This window comes from Tupaia chinensis, unplaced genomic scaffold (genome assembly GCF_000334495.1).
Source record: "Tupaia chinensis unplaced genomic scaffold, TupChi_1.0 Scaffold000426_1, whole genome shotgun sequence".
NCBI lineage: Eukaryota > Metazoa > Chordata > Mammalia > Scandentia > Tupaiidae > Tupaia > Tupaia belangeri.
The window spans coordinates 1,131,269-1,150,163 of record NW_006159931.1 but is presented as its reverse complement, the minus strand read 5'-3'; the positions used below and the strand labels follow the sequence as shown (position 1 = coordinate 1,150,163).

General features: G+C 39.3%; 1 long non-coding RNA gene across 2 annotated transcripts in view; it reads left to right on the top strand.

The window, feature by feature from the left end:
• The first annotated feature begins 6,805 nt into the window (after window positions 1-6,805).
• Window positions 6,806-18,895, top strand: part of LOC102500053 (uncharacterized) — a 42,085-nt gene continuing 29,995 nt past the window's right edge. The window contains exon 1 of one of the 2 annotated variants that reach the window (XR_003550469.1): window positions 6,806-7,033. This is a non-coding gene — a long non-coding RNA (uncharacterized LOC102500053). Of the gene's footprint in view, window positions 7,034-14,895; window positions 15,109-18,895 lie in introns of those variants that run through there. The other variant, XR_003550470.1, reaches the window with a different exon arrangement.

Genomic DNA, 18,895 nt, shown 5'->3' with positions numbered 1-18,895 from the left:
TTCATAACATTCCTAGGAGGTATCATGGTTATTATAGGTTAAGTGGCTTTTCCAAGTTCATACAATTAGCAAGTGTGTATATGCAAGAAACAATACCAGTGGGGCACTCATAATCACTGTGCTAGTGGATTCATACCAACAGAGTCTGAAAATCCATTAGAACATAACAGAAAGCATTGCATATATTAAAGAAAACATTGTTATGTGAAGTGCTTTTAGTTGTAAACGTACATTTCCAGATATATAATAAGTATGTGTATACACGTTTGCAAGGTAAGATTTATTTTCTATTTGCACCATGATCAAAAAAGCTTGAAAAAACCCTGCTACCAAACCATTGAAATCCTTAACACTTTAATGTATAGGAAGCCGTTCTTCATTGCAGAAAGAGTTGCCATTTAAATGCGCTTTCAGGAAGAAACAATATGACTTTAAAAGCTGATACATTTTCTGTGGTTCATGAGCTCTTGGAGTCAAAGTCAGCAGAGTTTACTTCCCCTCCCTGTATCTTAGGATGTTGGTGATTCTTGAGAAGCTTTTATGTTTCCTCAGTGACAATGGGAATAATAAGCTTTCTTTGCAGGCTCATTGCAAAGATAGGTTGAGTGTAAATGACTTGACTTATCAATGATGCTAAAAAAATATTATCCCAAGTGACTTTTTCTCCAATGTTCTAGTAATTCATACTCTAAAGATAATGGACCCTGTTCCCCAAAATTCCAGTCTGCTGTGTGGCCCCTATTTGTTTGACAGACTTATCACATCAAATCACGTTCTTAGACTGTCAGAAAGTAGGAGAAGAAGGCCTTCTTTTCTTTGGGAAATAAGTAATGGAGTAACCACCAAGGTAGTCTAGAAACCAGGATCTATAATACGCCAGGTTATATCTGATCTTAATCAAAGAGTAAAGAAATAAGCAGAAAATCTCTTGGTTAATCATGGAGCTGGATTTCTCCAGGTTTATCTGTGGTAGTCATATTTTGAAAAATGAAGCTGCTATGGCAAAGTCCATGTTGGAAGAATTCACGGGGCTTCATTAAGTTGAGGGTGCTTTGAAGACGGGAGGTTGTGGAAACTCCCTCCTAGGTTGCAACCTTTTGAAAATTCTGGAACCTGTATTTTTTCAGTTCTTCAAGGACTCTTACTCTGAAAACAAAAACAGAAACAAAACAACAACAACAAAAACCTCCAGATGCTCCTTGCAGCTGGTTTCACCTATTAGCTCTTTAATCTATCCTAGAAGAGAGCTCTGCCTCTAAAATAGCAGTGTGTGCAATCTGGGTAGATGTGCAAGACGCCGGCTTGACAGCATTAAATTGCAGAGGAAATACCAGATACCAATTCTCTTTCTTTACTTCAATGAATTTTCTCTTTCCTTGCCTCTGCTCCAAACTCCTACCTCTCTTGCCCTTACCCTCACCCCCCACCACCATCACCTTTGTAGTTGAAGGCAGGGATGGAGATGTGTTTCTAACTACTTAGTTTCAATCAATCCCTAGCTTTCTTTAGATATTGAAAGACTCTTTTCATGTTGTTTTCTTTAGCAACATTTGCTTTTATTTGACTCACTGTTCCAATAATTGGGAAATGAAATCTTCACTGAGAAGGTGTAGGTGAATAGGACCTAATAGTTCCGATTCAGCTGGAGCTATAGGAGATGTATGAGGGTTACAGCCCTTGTCAGAGCGAGACACTTGCTTTTATGAAGAGCATATATTTGAACAATGAAAACTAAATACAGTCGTCCTAACCCCTGCACCCATAAACAATGATTGCAAATGGTGACCTTTAAAAGAAAAATAAAATAAAAAGATCCTTAGATGTGGAGTTGACTAGGTTGGAATTGCATTTTTGCACTAGATTTTCAGAAGTGTGTATATAGAAAATAATTTTTTATGTACCTTTATTTTTTCTTCCCAGTGTATTCCTAAAATTTGCCATCATTCATCTTCAATCTTAACTCATTTGTTTTATATGCCTCTGCTTCCCGACACTCGGGTTAAGAAAACAAACATTTGCCTTCAGCCATAGGCATCCACAGAAGAAAATACCAACTAAAACATGATCAAAAGTCAACTGAAGGAGAAACCGAACAGATTGGAATTCCTCGTGGGTCCCCTCCTGGTTTCTTTCAGGGGCCCCAGGCAAGTGAGCATGTGCTCATTTGTATGGTTGACTAAATGGCATGCTTAGACCCCAAATTTGCATCTCTGCTTGGGTTCCAAAGTGGGTCCCTGCACCAGTTTTCTTAGCTTCTGTTGTTTCCCAGTCATAAGCTAAACCCCTTTGGGAGTGCTACTCACCAGGGTACATTTTAGCGCAGAAAAGCAATCATTGACTGGGCCCCATCCTCCTCTAGTAAGGGGAACAGCCAGCTGGTATCGATGTGGTGGGATAAGGTAGGGGAGAGGAAGGGATGGAAGAAGAAATAATTTCCAGTACATGTGAACCAAAGGCTCTGAGTGGTCTGTCCCACCCTGCTCCCTTTCCAAGGGAAGAAACTCACTATGTTTAAGCAGTAGCCTGCTTTTGTCCTTCTGTCATCTTCTCAGACCTGAGCAGGGAGGCGGGAGGGGGCTTAAAAGCAAGCTGTGCAGGTTTATATGAACCATAAATTTCTCTGCGACCAATTTATCAGTAAAGCGGGAATCAGATACTTGCCTGGCCTAATTCACTGACTTATTAGGAAGGTTGTAATGATATTTTGAGAGCATTAAGGTCCAGGAACATAAATTTTAGGGCTCCAGTACATGTGAACCAAAGGCTCTGAGTGGTCTGTCTCACCCTGCTCCCTTTCCAAGGGAAGAAACTCACTATGTTTAAGCAGTAGCCTGCTTTTGTCCTTCTGTCATCTTCTCAGACCTGAGCAGGGAGGCGGGAGGGGGCTTAAAAGCAAGCTGTGCAGGTTTATATGAACCATAAATTTCTCTGCGACCAATTTCTTTATCAGTAAAGCGGGAATCAGATACTTGCCTGGCCTAATTCACTGACTTATTAGGAAGGTTGTAATGATATTTTGAGAGCATTAAGGTCCAGGAACATAAATTTTAGGGCCAGCATGTGGCATGGAGAGTAAGGGTGACCACGAGGCTCAAAGTACAGACTCATTGGCTTGAACATTACACCGGGCACATGTCCGTACATGCTCAAAATCCTGAGAGAGAAGACGGGGTTGGAGCATGGCCATCCTCTGTGGGGGGATGGAGTGGGAAGAACCTCACTTTCCTTCTGTCTCCATCTCTTTCTCTATCATTCTATGTCTCTCTCCTGTGAATGCATGAGCTTTATAGCAATAAACTAAAAAAAAAAAAAAAAAGTAAAAAGTAAATTTTATTTTGTATACTTTACCAAGAAGATTTTTGAAGCAGAACTGAGGGTCCCTGGGAAAGAATGCCAGGACAGGTATATACTCACTGATACGGGGCAGGGTGGCCTGTGTGCCTCCCTCAGTCTCTTATCCATTCGACCCCTGCCATATTATTGATGAGGAAATTAGAACCCAGAGTATTGAAGCAACTTGTTCAGTTGGACTGTCAAAGTGGAGTGTTTGCAAAGGTAATGCTACTATAATTTATGCCGGGAATGAGGGTTTTATCAGGTTAATATTTCTACCTTTGCTCGGGAGAAAATCGAGCTGAGTAAATCATACCGTGGTGACTGTGTCCATTGGGTAACAAGGTTAGTATCAGTATCCTAAGCCTCGCAAGCTACTGCAGTGGTCATGTACCATCTTGCACAGTCATGGCAGAGTTGAATAAGCAGCCACGCAGAGCAGGGCAAGGGACCAGCTGAACCTCAGGGACAACCAGAATCTGGGCTTGGAATGCTGTAGACTCTTCCTCCATGTCCCACAGCTCTATCTGTGTACACTTCATCACAATGACTGTTTTCTTCTTTGTATGTTTTCCTACTGGGAGGCAGACGACAAACAAGATTCACATTTTTGGACTTTGGCCACTAGAGGGAGACTGTATCACCCTCTCCCTACTCTGAAATTTAAAATATCCCAGGCAAGTGCAGGGATTGGTCCAGATGGAGGGAGGGGTGAGGCCACATAAAAACATGGCAGCTCCAGTCAGGAGGCTATGAACAAAGTCATGAAAACACTGGTCCCAGTGAAAGAATTTCTGTGAAGAAAACTGATGTGATAGAGTCACTTAAACTACACATTTAATCACATTCATACAACCACAGGTCAGCTTGATGCCACGGGGTTCTCTCTCACATCATGAACTCAAGGCGATGAACCTCACGTTGCCCCCCTCAGTCTCCACTTCCATATTGTGTTTAGGTACATCTTCCTCATAAACTAAATCTCACCTACCCACGCAAACTACTTCCATGGTGTTCCACAGAAGAACAGAACATGCTATAGCAAAACAGGCCGATGAGAACCAAGACATTGTCTGGGTCTCACAGGATGCCTTCCAATTTGGTTCATTTTTCAAGAGTCATTTGACGCGATATGATATCACCTAATGGTTTGAATGGCCAAGTCTGATGGACTTCTCTAACATTCCCACCACAGCAGGCTTTCCAAAGCTGAACTGCACGTTTCAGGGGAGGGCTCTTCATCTTCGGTTTCATTCCTGGGTGTGACATGAAGTGTTGTTCTCCTGGTCTTGACAAGCTAAGTCATTTGTATCCTCAATATTCCCAGTAATTAAACAAACCAACCCACCAAATGCTAAATGGATAGATTACAGCCCACCCAAGGCTCTTGGGTAGATACAGGACAATTGAGGTGAGACAAATAACAAAGGCCTCAAGCTTCTCCAAAGGTGGTTCTTCTGTTCTAGCTAGGTATTCCTGAGAGAGAACCACAAGGTGTCCTAATTGCAGGGCAAGTGTTTGGACCACCTCTAAAGTACAGCACTTCATAAATCAGTAAGTCATTGTTATGTTCCCTCAGAAAGGAGGCTTTGCAAATAAGATAAAACACCTTAGAAATTAATTGTATTTTTCTTCTAGTAAATAACTTTTTTTGCCTACAGATATAGATGAATGCAAATGAAGGCAATGTGTTTATATTCATAATGGATTTTAAGTTTAACTGGAACATATATTTAACTAGGCCAAGGACCATAGAATGGGGATAATATTTATTATATAGTTTTGCCAGAGATCTCATTTTATCTGAAATAGAACAATACACCCATAACATTGAAAGAAAACAACACATTCCTGTCGTGTAAAACTAGCAGCTCTCTTGTAGAAGGAGATAAAGACCTCAATACTTTGTACAAATATTGCTCATTGAGAAGCGAATATTCCGATGGTACTTGGCCTGTACCAGGCAGAATACTTACAGGATCTTTTTAAAATTCTCATAGCAATTCTGTGTGGTAGATGTTATCTACATTTCGGAAATCTGAAAACAGAAATGCCACACGTTATTTGACCATTCAAGGTCATCCAGATGGTAACCTGCATGACCCACGTCTGATTTTTGTAGCCTCTGCCCTTTTCCAGGGGACCACCCTCCCTGTGCCTTAGTCTGGCAAAGCCAATTCAGTAGTAAATGATTATGTTCAACCCAACCGCTTACAGTAGCCATTCACATCATGTCTTCAGGCTTCCAAAAGAGATTATTATAGTTGGGATTTAAAAAAAAAGATCCCCTTTCAACTTCACATATTTATGAATGTGCCAATGAACACTTTAAGAATGTATCTATCAATATCAAATGTGGTTTTTAGCAGAAACCTTGGGAAAAAAAATTGCAGAATTATCCTCTGAAATATTGCTGCTATTATTTTTTAAAATTGCAAGAAAATGTTCTGCCATTTCAGACCATTTATCTCTGTTAACAAGACACTTTTTTAGTTGGATAGATAATATACACCCATCTGCTGTGCAGTTTCTTCATTTACTCTCTTAATAATAACTAAAGGCATTTCTCCATTGCTTTGGCATTGTCCAGGCCAGTCTCTTGCCTGTCCTGCTGTTGATGTGGGATGCAGAAAATGAGAAGAAATTGGGACCTGGGTATAATACACAGACATGCCATTTAGAACGTCATTTCAGTCTTGAGGAAGGGAACCATGCCTAAGTGTTAATAAAAGCAGAACCTTATTTAAAACATCCCTGGCCATTCCGGAAAGATAGAGGGAAATGTCACAAAGCATTTTTATGTCACCTGCTTTCACTCGAAACCACCCCATTCTCTTTTATTTCATGAAATTCTCCAATATCGAGTCTACATGTTTGCACTTTGTAGGTAATTCTGGTGTCTTTACCTCAATTATGCAGACAAACAAATGTCAAAGAACCAGACCAACTATTCATTTGACTTAAGCTCTGTTTACAACACAATGAAAAAGTAAGGGGCCCAGACACTTTTCTGGATAATTCAAAGGAAAAGCATTCTCTTTAATCTCTTTGATGTTTAATAAAGAGATATTCAGTATCTGCATAGTTGCTTTATTTCTGCGTTTTCCATTTTGTATTTATGAAGTTGACATGTTGGCATACTTTGCCTGAGAATTCTAGACGGATTCTTTTCTTACATATAAAGTGCAAAAAAGCATGAGTCTGATCCTGAAACGCAAGGTGTAATTTCACGTTTTCTCTGCTGTTTTCATTTCTTCTTGTATTTTTTTTTTCTCTCTGGCTCATGGTTTTGTTTTATTTTTCTTTCTTTTTTCTTTTTTTTTCTACTCATTATTCCTAAAGCTGTCTGGCCCTCTGTTAATTGGTTCCATTGAATTTAGTCTATCAAAATACAGTTGAATTCAGAGAAATTTAGTTTTTTGTTTTGGCATGACTGAATGTTTTGTTTTTTTTTTGTCTTTAAGGCATCATTTCTGCTTTGTGAAAATTCATCTAAGTAAAGACTTACTTATTCCAGACATTTCCTGCAGATACACAGGCTTGCCTTCTTCACTCATCAGCTAGGGACACTGTCGTGACCTGACTTTTGTCCAGGCTGAGGAAGGACAGGGAGCTGATGATCCAGCAGCCTATTATTTTGGAAATGGCAAATAACTATGGACCAGCTGAACTTAAGAGGTCATTCAAAGTAATAATACAGGTAAACAAAATTCAGCCAGTGAGGGCTTTGTCTCAAAGCTGTTTATTTGTGTAGACAAAGCTATTTAGTACTGGATACTAAGAGCAGCTGTTTAAGGCCCTTCTGGTTTTTTCCCTTGTCTAAGCAGCAGCTTGGGAAAAACACTCACATGACAATGTATGCCATTCTTATCCTCCTCTCCAAAATGCTGTTGATTTAATTCTTCTTAGGTAACAAGTTAATGTGTCGTTTTTTTTCTTTTTTACATCAATGCTTCTATAAAATATAGTTGACAGACAATAAGCAACACACATTAAAAGTATGCCAATTTTATGCCTATATGTGTATACACACACACACACACACACACACACACACACACAGAGCTTTAACCTAAAATTTCAAAACATCCTGGCTCATTCTTGGATCCATGGGTTGAAATTGACCCTACTTATTATAATGGGACAACTCTCTCTCTCTTCCACACATATGTGAAGAATCTGTGAAAGGCTGATAGAAAATGCGCATAATTTGAGAGATAATTTTTCAGATATTTTTGCATGGAAATAAACTTATACTAACTTGTTATAATGTGTCTGAATAGGATCTAGTCTGAGGTACTAAGAAGGACGATGTCACAAGACATTCACGCAGATATGGGCAGGAATATGAAGAAAGATTTATCGGTGCCAACAGGTGGCATGGTGGTTAAGATGTTGGACTCCTACATGGCCAACTATAGTTCAAGTCTCAGACCTGGAGGCTTGCTTTTTCATGTCTCCCTGATCCCTTTCTGGTGAGCACATGTCCCTATAGAAAATTTAAAAACAATAATAAAGTAAAACTAAATAAATAATTACTTTTAAAAAGTGGGTTTTGGGGGCCAGCAGGTAGCTTGGTGGTTAGAGGAACTGGATTCCCACATGACTGATTGTGGTTTGAGTCCCAGACCTGGAAGCTTGCTTTTTTACTTTCCCTTTCTATCTCTCTCTGGTCAAATTTAAAATAATAATAACAAAATTATTAATAAAGTGATTTTTTAAAAGAAATATTTATCAAGTAAGACTTGATGTTTTAAAATTTATTTATATGTACTTGCTATTTAACAATTTTGCTGAGTTTTTTCCATATAGTTATTTATTATTTCTGTTTTATATATAATCAATGTATTTTTTTTTTTTTTTGGTGTCAACTGTGCTAGTTTAAGATGGCCTGGCATTTGATCAAACACTCATGTAGGTGTTGCTATTGAAGGTATTTTGCAGATGTGATTAACATCTGCAAGTGATTTTAAGAGGGAACAGCAGTAATGTGAATGGGTCTCATCTGATAAGTTGAAGGCCTTAAGTTTCTCAGAATTGTGTTTCAAGACTGTAGAAAATTTTGCCTGAAAATCTTAACTGACATTCCTGTTTGCCAAGGTGCTCTATAGATTTCTGATTTGAAACACCAACTTCAGCTCTTGCCTTAGTTTGCAACCTCTGCCAGCCTGCCCTACAGACGTCAGACTTGCCAGCCCACTAAATTAGGCACAAGTCAATTACTTAAAAATAAATTCTACTTGATTTTATTTTTCTGGAAAATCTTAGCTGTTATAATGCCTTTAGTGTGTCATCGAATCTAAGATTAAAAATTGCTGTGCATTTTTGGAATAAGACCGCACTGTTTAGTTTTTAGTTTCTAAAGCTTTAAGCTTCATCATCAAAGACAACATAGGCTTGGGCATCACATTGCAAGAGTCGTCACTGCTGAATTTAAAGAGTATTCGTGAATTTGGAGAGTTATAACCATAAGATTTTTTTCCTAAGTCTTCCATAGTGTGTAACTAGAATTCGCAACTGCTTAGCGATTGGATTCACTCTCTGTATACATGTCTCTCTATTTACATGTTTCCTCCCTTGGCCTTGTAAATAGCCCAAGTAAATCCTTCATGTATGGTTTATGGGGGTTCCTACTCTCAATTAGTAAGAGCGTCCCATAACGTGACTGTATCTGTTAAAGAAACAACTCTTCTCTCCTCATTAACTCACCACGTCAGAGAGCTCAGTCCTAGGGAAACCCTCATCTTGTACTAGGGTTTCAGGCTGTGATTTTCCCCCCCAAGAACTGAATGATTGTGCTCTTGGGGAAATAGCATCCTCTGTGACAGATTACTTCTTTATTGGGGAAGATGAGTAACACTGACTGCAGCACGGATATCATACTTAAAATCCTGAAGAGGAAGAAAGGCAATAGCAGGTATCACCCAACACCTGTCCGTAAAGCTGATGGTCCATCACACCCAGAGAGTTCTGCAGGAATAATACATTCATTGTGTCAAGGCCACCGAATCCTCCCAAGTTTAATAGCTGCTCCAGACTGGTGGTGCAGTAGGAGCCTCAGAATTCAGATGATTCAGTAGGTTCCAATTCATCCCAAATAAGTGGCTGTCTAGATAAATGAAGTTCATCAAATTGCAATGAATACCATATAACAACCTTGCTGGGATTGCATGCCCCGGGGACATGGACCATGTCTAACTGTGCACTAAGCAGCAACCGATGTGCTAGCGCTTTGCTGTCCGCATTAAATAATAACAATATGACAATGTGTTTGCCCTGAGTCATTTTATTTTTTTATCAGCAAAGTTAATACTTTAACTACATCAATTAAGTCACTTAATTCAACCCGTTAATGAAATGTCCTTATGGAATGAAGTCTTAAAATCATTTTTAAAAAAGCAACAACCAAATGAAACCACACACACACCCCCAAAAAATCATTTTTAATGACCTCTCATTCCTTTTATTTTAAAAAGACAACTTAGATTTAAGTTTTGTTTTAATGAATGATCTGTATTAATGAGGTTCCCCCAGCCATTCAGGGTTCTCTTTGACTAGTTCCTTTCTTCTCCAGCACAGGAGCGACTCACCAGAGAGTCGCACGGTCTAGTGAGAGGAGCTGAGCTCTCTTTGGTGAGCAAACATGTCCTATAACAAATTAAATAATAATAATAATAATAGTGATAAAATTAAATAATTCTGGAAGAAAGAAAGCACAATCGTGTTGGTCCTTAAATAAGATGGGGCTTTGGAATTCCTTAGAGGAGCATTTTGACATGGTAAGGACTGAATCCTCGGTGTTGTCCCCCCTCAGGTTAATGCATGTGATGTGTTGTCCACAAGGTTATGGTCTCCTGAGCCAGAGAGACAAGCTGACCCTGCTCCTTTCAGTGATCAGGGAACAGGCCAGGATGGAATCTGTCCTGCCCTTCCACTCACAGAAAGTCCTTGCACAGAGCTTCCTGTGCCATGTCTGAACAGTGCAACTTCACCCTGCCGAAGCTAAGAAAAAAGCCAAGAAAAAACAAACAGGATGGAACCACCCATGTGGATTTCCAATATTACACCCAGGTCGGTCTCAGACACAAAGTCCCGATCCAACTTGGTCTTTACGAAATACAGAGGATGGATACCTTGAGTCCATGAGATGAAGGTAAAATCACTCAGTGGCAGGAAACCCACCTCCTGCTATGGGTACAACCTCCTTCAGACAGTAATTTTTATGAGTAAATGCCCTGATAAAAAAAGGGAAATAAAGATACCCTACACAAATATGAAGATAAAATTGGATATTATATATTGAAGTGTTTAGAGAAGTTCCTAGAGCTAATTAAATAGTAATTATTTAATAAATGTTAACTATTATCTGTCTACCTACCTATCTATGAGGGAGTCTTTCAAAAAACTCATAGAGGGACCAGCAGTTAGTGTAATGGCTATGTTGCTGGACTCCCATGTAGTCGACCATGGTTTGAGTCCTGGCCCCAGTGGCTTAAATGCATGCCGGGTGCATGTGCACACGTGCCCAAGATCCTGAGAGGAGAATGGAGGAGAAGGGATCATGGCATGGCAATCCCACCTAGGGGGTGATTTCTTGCTCTCTGTCTTTCTCTGTCTTTCTGGCAAGCGCACGTGCCCTATAGGAAAAACCTCTACAAAAAAAAAAAAAAAAATCAAACAACAACAAAAACTCATAGAAAACCTTTCTCCCTGTGATTACATGGGGTCATCCTTCCTGACCCACTTCGGACACAAGGTATAAGCAATAAATTTATAATATGGTATTATGGCAATATGGTATTAATTTGTTACCACCATATTACCTAGCTTAGCCTAGTACAGTTGGTTAGACAAGACTCACTGAACGGGTGACTTTGAGTCACTACTTAAATGGAGTAAGAGAATAAGCAGAATCGTTATCTTTGGACGTCAGCCTACAAATGATTGTTTTCCTATTTGTTTAGAGCCACAAGACCTTGAAGCTCTGTAAGTATAGGGACTGTTTTTTTTTTTTTTTTCTGCCTTTTTAAAATTAAATTTCAGCATGGTAAGAATTCAATTCATCTTTGTGAAATGAATTAGTGAATGAACAAATATGCAGACGAATTGAACAAACAATTGTAGGGACACCAATAATGTACCCATAATAACTGTACTGAAAATGTAATCTCTCTTTTTGGTCTTTTTAAAAATCTCATTCTGCAAATAAAAATGATAACATATATTTCATTAGACGTTTCTGGCTCACAGCAATGTTAATTATAAGACACATTTAGGTCCAGCTACTGTAACACAGAGGCCGTGCAAATGCCCTGTGAGGATGGAAGCCATATGCTTGAACACAGGTTCGAATTCCCCAATTAACCTGAAAGGATGCCATGATGGAGAAGTGGGTCATGGTATGACAAGGCCCTGTTCAGGGAACTTCTCTCTTTCCTGTCATGCATGCGCACATGCTCTCTCTCTCTCTCTCTCTCAAAAAAAAAAAAAAAAGTAATACATTGCATTTACACATAGGGATAGAAGAGTTATATTAGTGCTAAGGAATTGCTGTATATTTCCACTTTATGGCTGCTAATGCATTGCTGATGTCAGGTAATAATGGCTAACATTTATTTTCTGAAAGATGACCGTGTCCTAGCTAAGACTTTCACAGGTATTAACTTATTTAATCCTGGTAGCAGTAGGTTCTGGTGATAGGTTCTGCTGCTCCCCATTTTATAGAAATAGAAAGGCTTGGGAACTTTCCCAAGTTGCCACAGCTGGCACGTGAAGGGACCAGGGCCCGCCACTCCCTCGACCCAGGGCCTCGTCATTCAGAGTTCTGCCAAAGCCTTGTCCCTGACTCTCCTGCCTGTAGACATGCACTGAAGTCCAGAGTCCCAACAGGAGGGTTTGTTGGCCTCGGTCTTATGCTTTGCCTGTTCATGTAACTCAGCCTCTCTTAATCTATCTGCTTCGCTCTGGGTCTACCTGCTTCTCTCATCATAAACTCTTTTACTCTTTTTTCATTTCTTATAACTCAATGACTCCAAGTCCTATACCATGGTTTCTTTCCATAGAGCATTTCATTCTTCACTAATCACTCCATGATTCCTCAGGACTCCAGAAGAGCACATCAGACTCTCATACCCAGCTCAGATTTTGACACCAGCTCATAAGTTTTTGGTCACCTCATAGGTCATGTGTTGAGCCAGGCTACCAATCATCCAATCACCTTTTAGAGTAGAAACAATGTGGCCCAAGGATTCTCAGAGTTAAGTATTTGGTCAAAGTTATTTATTTAGAAACATGTACTGTTATGGCGGGAATCGCAATTGATGTATGTATCTTTATTGAATATCTGTGATGAACCATCACACAAGACCCTTTAGACACATTGGATAATATAATTAATTATAGCCCTTTGAGATAGGCATTGTTATTATTTCTATTTTACAGAGAGAGACACTGAGTCTGTTCATCTTACCCAAGGGTCTATGGCTAGAATACAGAGAGCAGATATTCAGACTGTTAAGACATTTTTATATACTAAACCAGAAGTTTCCTTTGCACATGTTTATTTTATTTAAACATCTCTTCTTGCTTTCTACCTGACATAAATAGAACACTTGAAAGTCACCACTACTGTCAATATTAGAGGCATGTCAAATGCTGTCACTTAGCCAGAAAGCCGCTTTGGAGTAACTGTGTAATATTATACAACATGACAAGCTCTCATCCATAGTGGTAACATTAAAGCCAGGGGCATGTGGCTTGTGCAAAACCCCAAAGCCATTAGCTGAAATCCCAGGACCAGAAGGCTGAAGAATTAACCACCGAACCCAATTCAGTTTCAGCCCGGGTAGCAGAGGCCACTCTGCGTGGATAGGTTGTTTTCATTCAAGGCAAAATATGCACAGACATTCAGCTCTCTGTTCTGGAGCTAGCTGGGCACATTATCTTCTCAGTGTGGATTGGATGAGAGAAGTGAGAAGCAAACAGCAAATTCTTGGCAGCCAAAGACAGGCAGGCAACAGGGAGGAAGGGGAAGAGCTGTCGGGGAACCGAAGAAGAGTCATTTGACTCTTGTCATGTGCTCGCCGTTTTTTTCCAGTCATCAGCCTGCTTTTTGGAAGTGTTTTCTTGATAAACTCAGGGTGAGAGAACATCATCAAAATGAAGCGGCTGTAAGAGGTCATCTAATTGCCGCCACCTTTATCCTCCTTGTCACTGCCACCACCAGATGTTAAGCAGTTGGAATAATCCCAGAAACAAAAGCATTCAAATTATAGAAAGAAAAAAAAATCAAGGCTATAAATGATAAAAAAAAAAACCTGAATAATTCTACCTCACTTTAAGGTCTCAGAAAACTGTAGGTTTAAAGTAAGTTTTGCTCCATTTATTTTTCTGTATTCGTTTTCTTTAGTGTTAACTAACTTTCTTTCTTTCTTTCTTTCTTTCTTTCTTTCTTTCTTTCTTTCTTTCTTTCCTTTCTTCTTTCTTTCTTTCTTTCTTTTTTTTTTTTGGAGAGGTTTTTGCCATAGGGCGTATGCGCTCACCAGATAGACAGAGAGAGACAGAGAGACAGAAAGCGAGAAATCACCTCCCAGGGGGGATGACCACGCTGCAATCCCTTCTCCTCCATTCTCCTCTCGGGATCTTGGGCACGCACGCACACATGCCCAGCGTGAGTTTTAAGCCACCGGGTCCGGGACACGAACTGTGGTTGACTACGTGGGAGTCCAGCGACATAGCCATTACGCTAACTGCTGGTCCCATCCAATTTTCTTTCTGCTCACAATATGGCAGTCAATGGCACCCAGACTCTTGTGTTCCCCACCTTGGGAAGACAGAAGGCCTCTTTTAGTGCTTCTCTAAGGACAATGAAGAAGATTCTCTTCCAAAGGCCTCAACCCAGATATTCTCTGACCTCATTTTCTCCATTTGAGTCAGCCTGTTTGCAGCATGCCTGGTTGCAAGACAAGAACTTCGGCTTCTGTGGGCTTTGTTGATGAACTTTGGCTACTTAAGAATCATCTATGAAATTGAGGGTGATGTTTTCTCACTGAAATGGTGGACTATGAGTGAGGAGAAAAATAGTTTTTCAGAAATCTCAAAAGGGCTATGGAAAGAAATATATTCAGGCTGGTAACATCACATGAGGCCCCCGTGAGCCTCAGCTGGAATTCTGCAACCCTCCTTGGTGCATTCTTGGTCTCTGGTCTTATTCCCAGGGGCCCATCTTTGATACTGCTCTCCATGACAGATAAGTGAAATGTTAGCAGCTCTTACAAATCCTGTCAGGAACTGCTTCCTGTCTGCCTTCTAGCTTCCTTCCTGCTCCCACTTCACAGTGAACTCTGTGATGCTCTTAAACACTTCCAACCTGTGCAGTGGCCATTTGTTCATCATTCAAGGTACAGCACAGAAATTTCCTTTGGGAGACCTTTAATGACCTTACCACCTTGGGCTGGTGCTTCCTACATGGTGATTTGATGTGAATTTGAGTTTCCAATCCATCACAAGAATATTTCACTGCACTGATTTGCTTGTTTTTCTTTTCCTTCAAGAACTCGAGCTCCCTAAAGGAAAGGTCCACAACTCTGCATCCTCAGTGCCTGACACTCCACCTGGCTTCTGGTCACTGGAGGCATGTTTATAGTGAGTTGGCCTGTGAGGAAGCTCTGCTAGTTCTGTGAGCACAGTAGGGGCAGAAAGCAAATGCAAGCCCTGATCTACCCCATCACAGAGCCTGTCCATTAAGAGAACAAATGAAGAAATGAGAGAAAGAAGGTAAGGCATGCTGTGGTGTCCAAGGGGGAGAGGGCATGAGGTCCATTTTCCTCCATGGACTTCATTTGTCCTCTCTCAGACCTTCACTTTTATCACCTATACAGTAAAGAACTTGCCAACGCTTATAGCAAAGATCCTATCTTTACTATATCTACCCAGTTTTTCTTCCTTTGTTTTCTTTTAAAAAATGGAAGACAGGGCAAGTTGGTCTTCATTTGGAGATGTCTGCAGAAAACCTGGAGGAGGAGCACCTGCAGTGGTTCCTTGGGAACATCCGGTTGCCATTCCTTCAGGGTGCTTGAATGCTCAACAGTAAATAACTCTTCCATAAGTACTGGTCATTTTTCCTGGGTGAGAATCAAAAGGCATATATAACATAAACTACTGATTCAAAGACTGAAAAGAAAAAAAAAAGATTATTAAGTGGAAATGTAGTGAATTTAGTACCAATCTAAATCTTGCCTTGCTGTTCAGCCAACATTTTATTTCAACTCAGTGCCAAATAAGCTTGCATCTAATTTTTACCTAATATTTAACGTTGGAACTCTCTAGGGACATAACTTATACTAGTAGCAATGATACATTAGCCAAATTAATTAAAAACTAGCTTATAATTAAGAAAACAAATGAACAAATTATACATTTGTTATTCAGCGGTCTCAATTTATTGTCATTTTTTTGGGCCTTTTCGCTCACTTGCTATTTCTCAGAATTCAATAATCTGCAGTCATTAGTATGAATTAGCAACACTCCACTGTAACTCACAGTAATTCACCAGGGACTGAGTTCTGATAAATAGAGAAAGGTCTTTAACAGAGATCAGCAGGTTGACACCAGATTACAACAAGACTAGGTCTCTTTAGTAACCAGGCTTTTCTTTGCTTTCTCCATCCTGCATTCCCTACCATCTTATAAAAGAAAAAAAGAAAGATAAAATAAATGAGATCCTTAAAGAAAATCTAAGTCTGAACCTAGGTTTTAATAAACTTAACATTAATAAAGAGTTTGGATGATTAGAGTAAGGACTTCTAATCAATCCAGACAGATAAGATCAGAGTCATAATTGCATTGACTGTTATTTCCTTTTCATTTACTTGTACCAAATGGAAACCACCGTCTTGAGATGTCTACAAATGGAAATGAAAATAATGGTTTTCAGTGATAATTTGATAGGAAGTAATTGGCCACCTGAAGAGCAAAACCCTTATCGTGGAAATAATTACAAATAATTGGTTACGACAAGATTGGACTATATTTGATACTCTCAGTACAATAAATACACTTAACTAAAGATGCTAACGCAGAAGTTTGAGGTCTTTAGCAACCATGTGAATTTGAGACAACAAAACAGCCATGGTCCAACTTTTATGCCCATGATCTGATACATTTGACCAACCAAATTATTTTTGAAAAATTATTTATTCATTTATTTTATGCAAGAGAGGCTGAGAGAGAGAGAAATAGAGACGACATCCCTAACAGGGTCTTGGTGCCACAATTTATCCTCAGCCTTCAGCAAACCCTGGATTTTGGGCATGAGTGCACCCTGAATATTCAACGAGGTCTCTGGACACGAGCCTGGAACCTTCCCAAGTGGCATTACTTCATGGAGCATCATGTTTTAACAATGTGCCCTCCCCCCCACAAAAAATTATGTTTTCTATTTCGATTAGCTGTTTATACTTCAAAATTTAAGACTTTTACATAAAAAACCAGTATTTATAGTTTTTCTCATAAAAAAAAAATGGAAGTATCATGCCACAAGGGGCTCTTCTTGGCACAATGGTGAAAATTCTGTTGAACTGGAACAAATGCTTGACCCACCCAAGCTCTGGTGATCCACTTTATATATTTGGAAGCCAGCCTGGCCTTGAAGATGTCTGTGATACCCCTGTGGTAACGTCTCTTGTAGTTGTGTAACATTTTTATGTTGGTATGGTAAGTTCTTCTTTCTTAACTTACCTGAGCTTCACAACAACCTTTTGAAATACTGTAGTCCACAGAAAAAGAAATGGAGGCTTTGCGGGGCTTACCTAAGGGGACAAGCCACAAGTAAAGAAAGCAGGACATGAATCCAATTCTTTTAGAGTTCTTTTCTCATCTAACCGTTCTACTGAGCTGTGCTCACTATTGTCTGGGATCAATTATAAATAATTTTTATGTAATAATAAATTAGAAGCAAATTAAATTCTTGCCTCTAGTATTAATATATAGGAACAATTCTCAAATATCTGTACTTTTGAATTGCCATGGAGTCTATGGTGTTATCAGAGAATATTTAATTACATAGAAATATATACCCAGTGTAAGCAAAAATAAAAAATAAAAAATTTTCTGACAAGTATATGTGTTCTTTTATCTATATACACGTGAACACCAGTGTCAGTATATGGAAGAATTGTCAACTCTGCTTCTCAGAGTGGTAGAAACATGGATGGTATTTCTTTTGGAGTGTGAGGGCTTATTTGTATTTTCAAAATTTGTTTTAAAGAATTCATCTAAATCTGTAATTAATAGAAATAGAAATGAACATTTTACAAACTAGCCGAACATTATTTCTTAGTGAATTCAATAAATCCCATTAAAGTGGCACAACTCTACATTTCGTGATTCAAAAGCATCAAGGATTATTTAAATCCAAGCTTCTAGCACATCTTGCTTGAAACACTGCAGTAGATTTCTAATTGGCCGTGCAATTCCAGGGCTTAAATTCTTCAATAGTTTCCCAGTGCATTCAGAATAAAATCCAAATTGCATTAAGACCTTGTTTGACCCGGCCCATTGTCTGAGTCTTTCATCTTTTTTTTTTTTCCCTCCAGACCCAATCTCATTGTTTCTCCAACAAATGAAAAAAAATCTTTCTGCCTTGGGGACATTGCACCTGCAGTTACCTCCTGCCTGGAATATTACCCCTTTCTCTCCCTAATCCTGGCTTTTTGCATCACTGGCTCTTTCTCGTCTTCCCTGTCTTATCTCTACTGTCACTTCCTGATTAAGGAGTACCTATTTCCTGACAAAACCTTTCCATGGTATCAACCTATTTTGTGGCCTTTTGAAATCTTTTAGTACGTCATTTTGTCTGGGTCAGGTATTGTTTAGCACTTATCAAATACTGGTTATTTCTATGATAGATGTTTCTTTCCCTAAAAGTGCAAGTTGCATGAAGGCAAAGACTTACTTGGTGTGTTCATGACTACACCCCAAACAGGAGAAAGGTGCTTTGCAAGTGGAAGATGCCTCAGTGAGAAAAGTTTCCTCTAGGAAAAGGAGGTTTTCTGCAAAGCTTCACATGCATAACCTCAGAAAGAACTGAAATGGGCAAGTGTCTCCAGAGCCAAGGAAAGACCCTCTAGAGCTGGAGCTGGGGACCTCTGCCTTTGGGTTCGGAGCCCATGTTGTTAGTCCATCTCTTCTAACTGTTTCTTTCTGTTCTTTTGTCTGTTTTTCATACAAATTGAGTTCCTGACTCTTGTTCTCTATACTCTTTTTTCTGTATTTCTGCTGACTCACTTCTCATCATTTTGATTTGCATATAACAAATCACAGACATTGCAATAAAGGAAAGGTCCCTTAAATAAGTATCAAGCATTTTGGTGCTTATTTTGTATAACTTCAAAATGCCTCTATCAACATTGTTATTAATTTCAGTGTTTTTAACATTATTTATTGATCTACTATTTATGATAGAAAGTATATGCATGTGCACGAGAAGAGAGAGAGAAAAAAAAATGGCCTTGTCAGGGTCCCATCACACCATAATTATTTATTGATCTACTATTTATGATAG